The sequence below is a fragment of the Vulpes vulpes genome, chromosome 13 (genome assembly GCF_048418805.1).
Source record: "Vulpes vulpes isolate BD-2025 chromosome 13, VulVul3, whole genome shotgun sequence".
Lineage (NCBI taxonomy): Eukaryota > Metazoa > Chordata > Mammalia > Carnivora > Canidae > Vulpes > Vulpes vulpes.
In genome coordinates, this window is record NC_132792.1 from 107,967,705 (window position 1) to 107,980,284 (window position 12,580).

The 12,580-nt window shown below is 43.3% G+C and overlaps 1 long non-coding RNA gene across 3 annotated transcripts in view; it reads left to right on the forward strand.

The window, feature by feature from the left end:
• LOC140594952 (uncharacterized) overlaps positions 1-12,580 on the forward strand; it is a 434,463-nt gene that overhangs the window by 282,266 nt on the left and 139,617 nt on the right. The window contains exon 3 of one of the 3 annotated variants that reach the window (XR_011996234.1): positions 7,570-7,685. The exons of the other annotated variants lie outside the window; for them this stretch is intronic. This is a non-coding gene — a long non-coding RNA (uncharacterized lncRNA). The remainder of the gene's footprint in view (positions 1-7,569; positions 7,686-12,580) is intronic. 3 annotated transcript variants of the gene reach the window in all.

Consider the following 12,580-nt stretch of genomic DNA (forward strand, 5'->3'; position numbering starts at 1 on the left):
TTCCCACCATTCATCCTGTGTTAGTTGTTTCAACCTAGCATATAATACCTTGTATTGTTCTTACCTAAGAATGTGCCTTTCTCCTCAACTAGGTGTATACCCCTTGAAGGCAAGAGTTTGTTTTGTATTGCTTTGTATCCTCAACTCTTAGCATAGTATTGGCCTTTAGTACCCTGTAAGTATTTCTTATAGGTGGAGATTAATTATCGCAACAGTCATTAATGTTAGTCTTATTTCTTTGGGAAGCTTTCATAGAGATGGAGAGACTTGACAAAGGATTATTCTGTAAGAGAGAAATAAAGCGTAAGGATGAGTCAGTAGAGTTGGCTTTTATAGGGCATTTACCAATTTGGAGTTTATTGTTCAGGAAATGGGGAAGCATTGATATGAGTGTATCAGTGGTGGGAGTTCTAAGGATTCTAAGAATGTTGCTCTGAATGCGGTTTTAAAAATGCATAATAGGTTTTCTCCAGAAGACCCTGTGTCAGCCACTCAGTTGGGTCCATACATTTACCCCACCGCCATTTAGCTCAGCTCACTTTTGCATGAAGTTTCAGACTAAGGCTGGGAGTCTATGCAAAGCCTGAATTGTCTCTCTAGTTTGTTTTAGAATGAACTCATTCATCTAGACCTAGAATTCTGGCCCAGGTCATGATCTGTGTTGCTAATAGATTATCTTTTGCTATTAGTCATATTCTGGATCCAACAAATCAGTGATGATCCCTTATTCCAATACTGTTCTCAAGTTGCCAACCATCCCTCATTTTGTCTCCTCCTGTATCCTTCACTTTTCAGTCCTAGACTGAGCATTTCCTTTACTTCCATGTTGTGAAATTAGCATGCAATATTAAATGCTGCCTTGACATCCTTAAGCCTCACAGGGCCCCAAAGGCCTATCCATGAGTTCCCTTGTTCCCCCCCAGCTGTGTCCCCAATTCAATGAAAAAGACTTTCTAGCTGGCTAGTTCACTTATCAGAAGGACTAGTATACTCCACCAGATTTTTCGCCTGATGGCCAGCCCATGAAATTATTCAAAGAAGCCAATTACATCCACTCTTAGAAACTGGGAGTCACTTTACCCTCATCACTACAGAGCTTGCCTCCTATAACCCCCACTTGTGCCCTGAGGGCAAGCCCTGTGTGGCATGTGCTATGCTATCCCTCCCCACCTGCAGTGTACATGATTAATGAACTATAATCTCTTCTGTCCAGTTTAAGGTGTCATGTATTTGGCCATCTCATACTACTCAGGGTGAGAGATCCTTCCTCTAACCAATAAGGTGAATAGGAGGTGATCCAAACACATTCCTCTTCCTATCCAGTTAATTGGCACATCAATTGCCAACCCTTCTAATTTTCCTTAACTCAATAGTTGTGGAAAGGGTGGTGGGTTGCTATCTTGGTCTTAGCAGCCCCACATGGCAGGGCTCTTATGTGGATTATTACTGCCGAGCATTTGTCTTCTGAGACAAATGCTGAGCATTTGTTTACTTCCGGCCAGTGCCTGAATTTCCAAAGACTTGGGTTTGGTGACTGGGTCAAGAGAGACTATAGCTTACTTTTTACATTTATGTCATTTATTCAATCACCAGCTTTTATTGAGCATTTATAAAAACTGCATCCTGAACATACAAAGAAGTATAAGACAGCATGGCCTCAAGGCACCCACAGTCTGGTGAGGAGACAGACAATAGCATCAATAATTTTGACAGAGACAGATATGTGCTATAATAATGAAATGCCTGTAGTATTATTGGAGTTCAGAGAGACAGCAAAGAGAAGAAATTCTGAAATTAACCAAGGATAACAGATTTGAGAAGGATTCCAAGAGATAAGGCTAAGTTTGAAGGTCAGGTGAGTCTACCACCTGGATGTATTGGGGGAGAAAAATATTCTCGACTAAGGAGACATTATGTGCTGATGTTGAGACTGTCTCTTACCACCTTCACTGTTACACCCTTGTTTGATCCACTGTCATCTCTTGTTTGGTTCCCTGGAAGAGTCTTCTGGCTCCCTGATTTTGTCCTTGCCTTCATCCTTGTACCCAGAGTGGTATTTTTACGATATCAGTTACATCAGTAAGTCTTCTATGGTTTCCCTATTTCACTCAGAGTAAACTCAAAGCCCTCCCAGTGTTCAAGGCCTTAAATGAGTTGGTCTCCTTAGCTTTTCTAATCTCTAATAATACTATTATTTTCCCCTTTTGCTGACTCTGCTCCAACCCTCCTGGAGGATCTTTGGGGCTCTCTCTCCCTGAGGACTTTTGCACTATCTGTTTCTTTTACCCAGGACACTCTTCTTTCAGATGTCAGCATGGCTGTCTCCCTCAAGTCTGTCATTCTGTACTTAGATGTTGCCTTCTCATGGGGCTCACCCTGAGCATACTCTTTAATTATAAACCATAAAAGCTTTTGTTTTCCTTTTATTCTATGTCATTTTCTATTTTTTTTCCTATATTACTTACCCTCTTCTTTATGTACTGTAGAGTTTACTATGATTTATCATTTGTTGTTTGCTGTCCTGCGCTAGATTATAAGCTCAAATATAGAGAGATCTCTGCTGTTTTGTTCACTGGCATAGCCCAAGGTACCCAGAACTGAGCCTGGCACACAATAGCCTGGCATACAGATAAATAATTATCTGTCAAGTGAAAGCCTGGACAAATGACGGATTGTACTGGGATGCTGCAAGCAGATGGGTGCATCTGAATGCTTTCAACAGACATGGATAAAGAAGAGCATACAGGTAGATGAGGGCCAGGTTGTGGAGGGCTTTGTAGACCCTGAAGAAAAATTTCCAACTTTATTCTGAGGGAATTAGAGGGCCTCTAAGGGATTTTGAAATAGGAAATGGAATAGCAAGATCAAATATCTATCCCATTAACCAAGATAGAAAATCCAAGGGGAAAATGTCCACTTAAGTGAGATCTTGATATTTTAACTTTCAAGTATCTAGGATATAATGTGAGAAAGTCAGAAATCAGTATGTGAAATTTGACTGACACATCCCAGGGACGATGGCACTTGGGCAGTGTGGAAGATGAGCTGGGAGTCTGGCAGGCTGACTGGAATCTTGGCTTTGACCACTCAGCAGGACAACTCTAAAGAAGGCCCAGAGGTATCATGAACTCCAGATTTCTCATCGCTTTCAAGAGCTGGTGAGGATTCCAGGAGACAAGTATAAAGTGTCTGATTTATTTCTTACTTAGAGTAGACAGTGATTGTTCCTACTTTCTCACAAGTGTGGGATTATGCATGTGTGTGACATCTAGGAAATGCCTCTACATAGTTGGAAGTCACCTGGGAAGATGACAGACCAAGAGCAGACAGGGGGTAGCCTGGAGACATCACCACTCTGGGTGTGGCCTGAGCTATGGGGCAGAATGAGACCTAGACAAGGCAGGAATGGGAGAAACAGGTAGATACCAGTGTTTTAGGCTGGAGAGAGGCCAAGGAGGAAAAGCTCTGACAAACAACTTCAGAAAATCCCTAACTGCCCAAACCAGGTACAGACTTCTTCAGGGGAGGACTGCGTGGAGGGAGAAAGCACCAGCAGGGAGCATATGCTAAGATATGGAGAAGTATAGTCATAAAGGGAAGACAGAATGGACATTTGAACTAAGCTGGATCATGAAACTATATATATATATATATATATATATATATATATATATATATATATATATATGTCTTTGGGAGGAAGAAGCCAGTAGAAAGAATATTTGGAGAATGCCAGAAATAAGGCATGGTGGCTAAGTGCTATTAGGGTTTGGAATCTGGGCTGAAATTCTGGTTTTGCTTCCTTGTAGCTGCATAATCTTGAGCAAGTTACTCTAAACTCCTAAGCCTCAAATAAAAATGAAGATAAAATGATCACACCCTCTACTGCTGTGTTGGGGGGCCCAGGTAAGAGACTTGGTGAAGCTCTTAGCAGCATACCAGGGAAGGAACAGAACACAGAGGAAGGAGGCAGTAGGAAGAGATATGCCCCGGCCCCTGCACGGCAGGGTCTGTCTTCGGATGAGCCCTAAATGTTTTGTTCTGCCAGAGAAGGAATGGAGGTATTTGGCTTGAGGCAAGGACAGAGGCAGGTTGGACAAGAGCAGAAGGACCTGGGATGGTTGCTGACTTTACCTGTGAAGTGTGGGTCAGCTCTTCTACAGCCGGCTGGTCAGGAAGGGCAGGGGGGCCAGGAAGGGAGGTGTGGGATAGGAACCCTCAGCTATGAGAATGATGGGGAAGAGCTGCGACAGGTTAGCTCAAGAAGTTGGTGCCCAGTGCAGTCACACAGGACCTCACAGTTGGGTTTTAATGCTCTGTGCTTTCCATCTTGAAATTTTAATACTTTTATCTTTGAATTGTGTCCTTTAACTGAGTTCATTGAGAACATAGGGAATGTACTGGGGACTTGGAGCCTAGCTCACGTGTGGTTCTACCTCCTAGGACAGGTTCTCTGCTTTCTGCTCCCCTGTTCTCACCTGCCTCAGCCTGAGGCAGGAGTTGAAGTCAGATACACGCCTGCACTGAGATGTGAACAAGGCCCAAGCATCTGCAAGAGTCAGCACTGGCCTGCCAGCTAGTGTCCTTGCACTGGACGGAGCACAACATTAAATAGCGAATAAAGAGATATGGAAGCAAGAAGAAGGCTTTTTCTTTGTTGTTTGAACAAGGATACCTGCATCTTCATTTTGCACCAGGCCCCCACAAATTACGTAGTCAGCGCCAAGGAGAAGAAAGGATTTGCAGAAGCAAAAGGGCTGCAGAACAGACTGCGCAGAGCAGCTGGACTTGGAGCCCACCAGTTCCTGGTGGGCAAGCAGGATGGCATTCTCCAGAAGCTCCATCAGCCCAGACACAGGAATGTAGGAAGTAGCGAGGGCAAAAATTAGCGAGGGATGGCTATGACAGGTGAGAATGGTGGAGCTCCAAGGGGCAAAGGGACTATCTGTGGTAGGGCAGGAGAATACAGATGATCCAGAGGTAGACCCGTAGAGAAGGAACTCAACCCAGAAGGAAAAAATGTGAAGATGCAGCATGAGGAACAGATTTAGTAGGAGCCAGGTACAGAAGGAAGTATGCTCATGGAAGATTGGTCAGAATAGGGCATTTGAGAGTTCAGAATTTCCTGAATATTTCCAGAACAAGTTCTCGTACATCTCATTAGTAAAGTTTGTAATTTGCACCCTCCTTTTTTTGCCGTGCATTTGCAAACAAAACATTGCTCTCAGATTCAAGATTTAGACTTCTGAATCATAGTACAACTCATTTTTTTGTATAAGTAACATATGTTTGGTGTCTTTAAACACAATTACTTTTGTATAATAAAAGTGTTGATTTGATGATGCGACATTTTCTGCAAGTGTGTTTAAGAGAGTTTATGTTTTCATAAGTTGCAATGAAACTCAATTATGTATGTGTAATAAGGCTTCTGATTGTTACACTTAGACTTTTCTGTATAATGAAGCCAGCAATTAGAATTTGCTTGCTCTATGGCTTAGGAAAACACACTTGTTTTGGAGACAAAAGACTCTTAATGAGCCCCCTTTTTTGTTAATTTTTTTTTGTTGTTGTTAAAAACCAGTCTATAACTCAAACATATAATTAGATTTCTTAAAGGTTTGGATTTTTTTTTTGTTGTTATTTTTTCCCTCTAAACACAAAACAAAGCAAATAGCAATAACTTCAAGGCACACATTGTTTCAAAGCTGTGAATCTTGCTATGATCTGCAGTTTTACCTTAGAGGTACCTCCAGAGCATAGTGTCATCCTGCTTTGCTAAGGAGGCAGAGGCCTGGCATGGCAGCTCTCTGACTGAGTAGAAAAATGTTCTTTACAAGTATTGCACAGGAATTGGTCTGGACATTGCCTCGAGGTGAGCACTGATGTTCTGCTTGAGTGTCAGCCTCAAGGTTAGCCTGGCTCAGGAACAGAGTCCCACCTCCCCTCCCAGAGGCTACTACTTGCCTTGGAGCCCTGCTAGTGCTCAGGTGGAGGAGGCAGTCCCTGCACTGACTGTGTGAGTACTGGCAGGAGTTATCTCAGTCGCCAAAGGAACTTCCTTGTTCTCTCCCTTTCCATCTCCGCCAGGGTGACAGCAGTTCATCATCCCTTCTTCACTTTTGGCCATACATTTCACTGCTAGCCATTTGCATCATTTTCAGAGAAGGCTGGTTTTCTTCTAGTTGTTCAAGAATGTGGGGAAGGGCCCATGGGTGAAAATTCCCTCCATTATGTATCAGTTGGAAGGAAGCCCTTCTGCCTTTCAAGATGTTCTCTGTGAAGCCTACTGTTAGAAAGGCCCTGTTCTTAAAGGTGCTAAACTGTTTTGTCGTTATCAATCATTGTTTAATGAAAATTCATTTTTATAACTTATAATATGCTGAGAAAGTTTTCAGTGGTCTTGATCAGTCGGTATCCAGTGAGGAAAACACAGAAAACTCTATGTCAAGCAGAAGAGGGTTTAATATAGGCAGTTGGCTACACCCATGCTGGAATGATGAGAAGAGAAACATGGTAGCATGATTTTACCCAAGGCATAAAAGCATGCACTGGTGCTCTGATATACCTGGAGCTCCAGGAGAGGCAGATATTGTTGCCATTGGAATCACTGCCCTCTGCTGCCAGCAGGAACAAGGAGCTCACACCCTGCTGGTCAAACCACCAATGATACTGCCAGAGCCTTTAAATCGCCTGAAATCCCTTGTTGTTGCTAAAGCCAGAAGGAGAATAGCTTCCCCCTCCCTCCTGCCTTCTAGTCTCCAGTGAGCACCATTCAGTAATAGCCTGTATCTGGCCAAGGGTTCTGGGCCCTACAGTTTCCAGGTTTTCACCCCCTGTGTTAGAGATGAAGGCAAAGCAGGGTGGAAATGGGTCTGAGCATCAACCTACCATATTTGGTACATTGAGGGCATGTGACAAGAGTGGTATAGAAAACATAACCTTGTAATCGCCAGCGACATATCCCAGCAAACCCCAACCACAACTGTGGATTTCATGTTCAATCAACTCTCTGAGCAATGGAGGAGGGAAAACGTAGTGGGGCATTCTGTTGGGAATTATCAATATGAAGGAAAGACAGGTTGGTCGAGTCTGATTGCTGGAATTAACAATCTCCAAAACTAAAAAGTACTCCATTCAGCCACTTCTCAGAGGCAGACTTTTAAATTTTAAACAAAAGATCCAATTAAATTTGATCCAATTTAAATCCATTCAGTTCAGAAACCTTTATTAAATATCTACGATGGATTGTGCCCTGGGCTAGATAGTATAGGAGTTACAAATTTGTGGCTGGCAGGCAGGCTTTATGCTGCCACTGTAGATCTAAGTTAGAATAGACTCTTGGTCCCCCAAATTCTTGGTTTTGGTTTCTTCGTTATTTAACTGCATAGACTGTATATCTCCTTGGGAGAGGCATTATCACCCCCGTGTTTCATATAAAAGGTCATTTATACTGAGAATTTCTTATGTGCTCACACTATGCTAAGCTCTAGAAAAGCACCATCACATGAAATTCTACCAGGATCCTTGAATGTAGCTATAATCTTAAATTTTATTGTGCTTTTCACATAGATGAAGAAACTCAAGCTCCAAGAAGTTAAAATGACCTGGCCAAGGGAGCTACCAGGCTGTTGGCAAACTGCTAGTCCTTAAGCCCTGTGCTCATACTAAGATGTGCTTTTTCTCAGGTAAGACTCCATGTCAGTGATCTAGTCCAAGGAGCTGTGGTATTGTTCAGTTCCAAAGATTTTCCTGCTTAGTTGCACAGTCCATGAAGTCTCTGGACCTGATTTCTAATCCAGCTTTAACATACCTCAACCATGTTGCCCATCTTTGGCCTCCATTTTTTATCTGTAGGATGAGAGGTTGAGTAAGAGACTTTCCATGTGGGAACAGGGCTTGCCCCAGCACTTCCATTTTCCCTGGCCTGTTGACAGTCTAATTTTCCCTCCCGTCATCCTGGCTCCTCATTGCCTATTTCACATACTCACCAAACAATTGTATTCTTGCCTGCCTAGAGCATGCTGTCTTTTCTTGCTACTTGCCTGGAGTAGACTCAATCTCTAGGCTCCTCCTCCTGCAGATAGCCTCCAGCTGAACCTGCAGAATGCACAATGTTCTCACCCTCCTCTGAACTCATACCTAGCATACATTTGGTGCAAGTTTTTATCTGAACTGCCCATTTGACCAAGTGATTGGGCATTTTTGTTAACTTTTCACATGGGCAACTTGGGTCTCCCTAGTGTTTGAACTTTAGAAGTTGGGTGCGACACATGTGGCATACTTTTCTTGCGTCCTCATAATGCCTAGTATGGCCCTCAGCTCATGATGGGAGTTACTAAATATTATTTAAAATATAATTTTAAATATAATAAATAATAGTGAAGGAACTGGAGAACCATCTACTTATGTGTTAGTGGGTCAGGGAATGGAGAGGCCAGTTGTGGCCTGTGAAGGTTAGGAAGGAGTTCTCTGAGAAAGTGGGCTTGGAGTAGAGTTTTGGAGTTTGGAGAAAATTTGGAAAGGCAGAGGCAGTTGAGTATGAAGAATATAAATGGCACAGCACAAGTAAGGAGGATGTGGGGAAGGAGCATGGTACTTGGGAGAGCCTGCAGAGAGAACTGTTAGTTGAAACATGTGAACAGATTAGGCTATGAGAAAACAGGCTCAGGATGTGGAGTCCATGGGAAATAGACCGGCATCAGAGGGAAAAAGGTGGTGGTAGATTTGGAGGGTTACTTGGCACTTTCTATGTGCTGGGAAGACAAAGTTGGGGAAGAGATAATCTCTTCTTGATTATACAGGAGTTTATAATTAAGGGAGGGGGATGAAGACAAGATCACAGTGAGGCTCCACACTAAGAGGAACATACCTATGTCAACAGGAGAAGTACTCTAGGGCTCAGAGCTGGGCTCAATAAACCCTGGAATGTGATGGTGGTAGGCATGGGCACTGAAGGCAGAGAGCTGGGCCAAACTCTGAGCTCTGGAATTTACTGGCTGCCTTATTGTGGGCAAATTCCTTGATTTCTCTGGGCCTCTGTTTCATTATCTTAAATATGGAGAAACAGTAGTTCCTAACCATAGAGTTACTATGGGGATTAACTAAGATCATGGATATGAAATTAGCACAGTGTAGGACCTGTGTGGGCACTCCATAATTGTAACTTCCTATTGAATATTTATTTCAAAGAAAGAAAAGATGACCTGTGATTGAAAGAGGCTATTCTAGACTTCATTAAGGTGCCATGTGGGATAGACTTTGAGGAAATAGTGGAACTTAGCAGGTGGAAACTCAAGACTGGGCATGGCAAGAGAGCGGACAGCACAGGGGCCTGTGTGGAGGGGAGGATGTGCCTGGCCCCTGTGGGGAACAATAGATTGCCCAGTTTTCTGGAAGCAGAGTGACAGTTTGGAAAGACAGCTAAGGGCTATTCAGGGCCTTATAGGCCAGGCTGCTAAGCTTATTCTTAGTGGCCCAAGCAATGGAGTGACTGTGGCATTCCTGTGTACAGAACCAGGTGACATCAGACATGGGCCTGGGATGGGATCCACAGCAGTACATAGGCTGGAGGGGCTCTGTCCCCCAGATCTGTACTGGTTAACCTATTGAGGCAAATTCACTTTTTTTCAAAGTCAGTCTCAGAGAGAGAAAGCCATGTGAATCCAAATATCCGGGCAGCAATCCCCAGAGGCACCAAAGGTAATGAAACATCGGTATCTGCCATTCTTATCTTTTATTGCTGATATTCAGATAATGATGCCAATACCCAGCTTGGGAGGGAGGAGGAAATGCCACTGGTGCAGCTTCTTCAGTTCATCTCCTGGATGGTAGAGAGGAAGGGAGAGGGGACAGGGAAAGTACCTGAAAAACAAGCCCTCCTCCTCATTCAGGTATAAAGTGAAGGCAAAATAAGCTATTCCCTACCACAGAGAGCCATCTGAAAATTAAAGTTTCCCCACCCTTCCGCCTGGCGGTAGCGCTTGGCTCCATTACCATTGTACCTCATGGCTATATAATGTTTCATAATTTTCAAAGTGGTTTTACATCTAGTATCTCATTTAGTATGCATCATGAGGAAAACTAGACTCAGGAGGTGACAGGACTCAGGCAGGGAACCTGTCCAAGGCCATTTTGTCACCTCCAGCTCAACTTGAAGAAATTAGTCAGAGTGGGGATGGTGGAGAATGAGGATGCTCCCCCAGTGGTCTCTGGTAGATCTGAGATCAGAGCTGGAGGGTGAGAAGCTGAGTGGCAAGTCTGCCTCACCTGCCCCTTCCACACCTACGGCACACATTGATGATAGGTCATGACAGGCTTTCCTCTGAGCCCAGACAAAGCCTCAGAGTCCTTCTCAAAGCAATGTTGGGCAGCCACTACTAATTGATCGGAACTGGCATTCAGGATGGAATCTATTTGCTCTTCTGCATTAAGGCATTGTCCAGAGCCTCTCCTTGTTAAAATGTCAATAGTGAAATGTTAAGGTATTAAACCATTATCAGCCCCTGGCACCTTCATGTAAATTCATTTGTCAGATTGCTGTGTGCAAGCCCTCAGAGGAACTAATCTAGAATGGAAGAGTTTGTTTACTAAGGAATGTAAGGCCTGATGGGAGCATGGAATGACTAGTGGTGACTCCACCAGCAGATAGTCAGATTGTTTAACAATCTTTAGAGAAGATGTATTGTCTGTACTCAGAAGTTGGTATGGGACCTTGGGCAAATCATTTAACCCTGTTAGGTTCCATTTCCTTACCTGAAAGATGAGAATAAGGACATCTGATCTGCCCACTCCAGAATAACTGTGAGAGTGAAAGCTTGTGAATGTGTTTTGTATTTTATAAAGTATAGTACAAATGCAAGGGCTGATCATTTAGTTACATTAGGAAGAGACAAGCTCTCATTCCTCAAGTTGCATGCACATGAAGGGTAAGGAAAAGAGAAAGAGGGAGGAATTAATATTTATTAGGTTCCCAATTGCCATTCATCTTAAGTATATTGGCCCATTTAATTTCCACAACCACCCAGCGAAGTTGATACTGTGGAGCCCATTGTTCTATGAACCACACAGCCAGTATTTTTCAGAGACAAGATGTGAACCCAAGTGTATCTGAGTGTTCTCCTTACAGCATAATCGAGGACCTCAACTGCACACACGTGTACTCTCTCCTTCGCTGACTGCTTCCTGCAGAATAAGTTAGGGCCCAGGTCAGAATGAGATAAGTGGGGAACAGGCAGGTGCCCTGAGACCAGAGCCCTCCAGACAGGCAAAACTGGCTGGTGATTTGGAGATCCACAAGAAATGATTAGAAAGGCACAATGGGAAGATCAGAAAACTATTCTCCAGGCCTATAGCAGGTGAAGGGCAGCCACCTTGGGCAGAAGCATCCAGAAGACCTTTGCACTCAGGGTAATTAGTGCACATTCCCCATGGGGGCAAAGATCAAGTTATAGAGGGGCAAAGCTGGGTTATAAGTAGAAGCAGCTTGTATAGCTGTTAGAGGTATGAGTGTAAATCCTGAGATGTGTCAAATTATCCATATTCTCTGAAAATATTTTAGCCATGTAATCATCCATTTAAGTTATTTGCTATCATCATAGCAAAGATGGATATGCAGTATGGGTACATATGACCCAAAAGATATATGTTCATTGAAATGCTTAAGAAGCATAGTGGCACAAATAAATGCCAATTGTTTGAAGTAATTTTAGTTTGGCTTTCATGCACTTGAGGAGTTGCATGGAGTTTGGAACACCATGATAAAGCAACGCTTTGTATATGGCTGCATGCTTTGGATATGGCTGTGTGGGGTTTGATGGTTTGGGGATAAGTGATGCTCACCCTGTCAATGTCCCTAAGGGACGTGGCATCATGAAAGATCATTTCAGTGTAACATAACAACTGATTTTTTTCATGCTCTTGCGCTGATTATCTCAAATCAAACATCTTTGATATACTCGACCAAACAATATGGAATACTATTTTTTTTCCATGTGCTAGTTAAACATAGTTTGTACCAAAGGCTAAAAGTGGGATTGGGGGAAAACAGACTGCCCATGTTTCCTGCTTCATGGTTTTGCTTCACCTTGGAGAGAGAAAGCCCAGGGTAGTTACTCACAGAGGAGAGGCATTGGGTCCTATGGGCCCTTCCACATAGCACAGAAGGAGGAATCTGCAAGAACAGTGTCTCTTCTGGCTCCTTTACTGATGTGCAAATCTGTATAGTCATGCTGCCAGGAAGCTATGGGGGAAAAAAATCTTGAAGGTTGTGGAATGAAAGGAGGAAAAACAGCAGTACAAACAAGAAACAGAGATGAAGCAGGCCAAATTAGTAGATCGTAGCTCAACCTCCAGGTTGAGGAATTGTTATACATGGATGCAGAATTAAAGTAACAGCTACAGCTCCTCTGGCACTTCAAAAGAATTCCAAAATGACATTCTCAGCTCTCCCAAAGCCGTGGCCCTGGCAGAGGCTGCAGAGGCCTGGCAGGGATGCATGGGGCTGGTCACAGGATCAGAAGACATTCTGGCTCTTTTATGGATGAGATCACTAATTATTAGGAAAAAGGATTCAGCTTGTTCT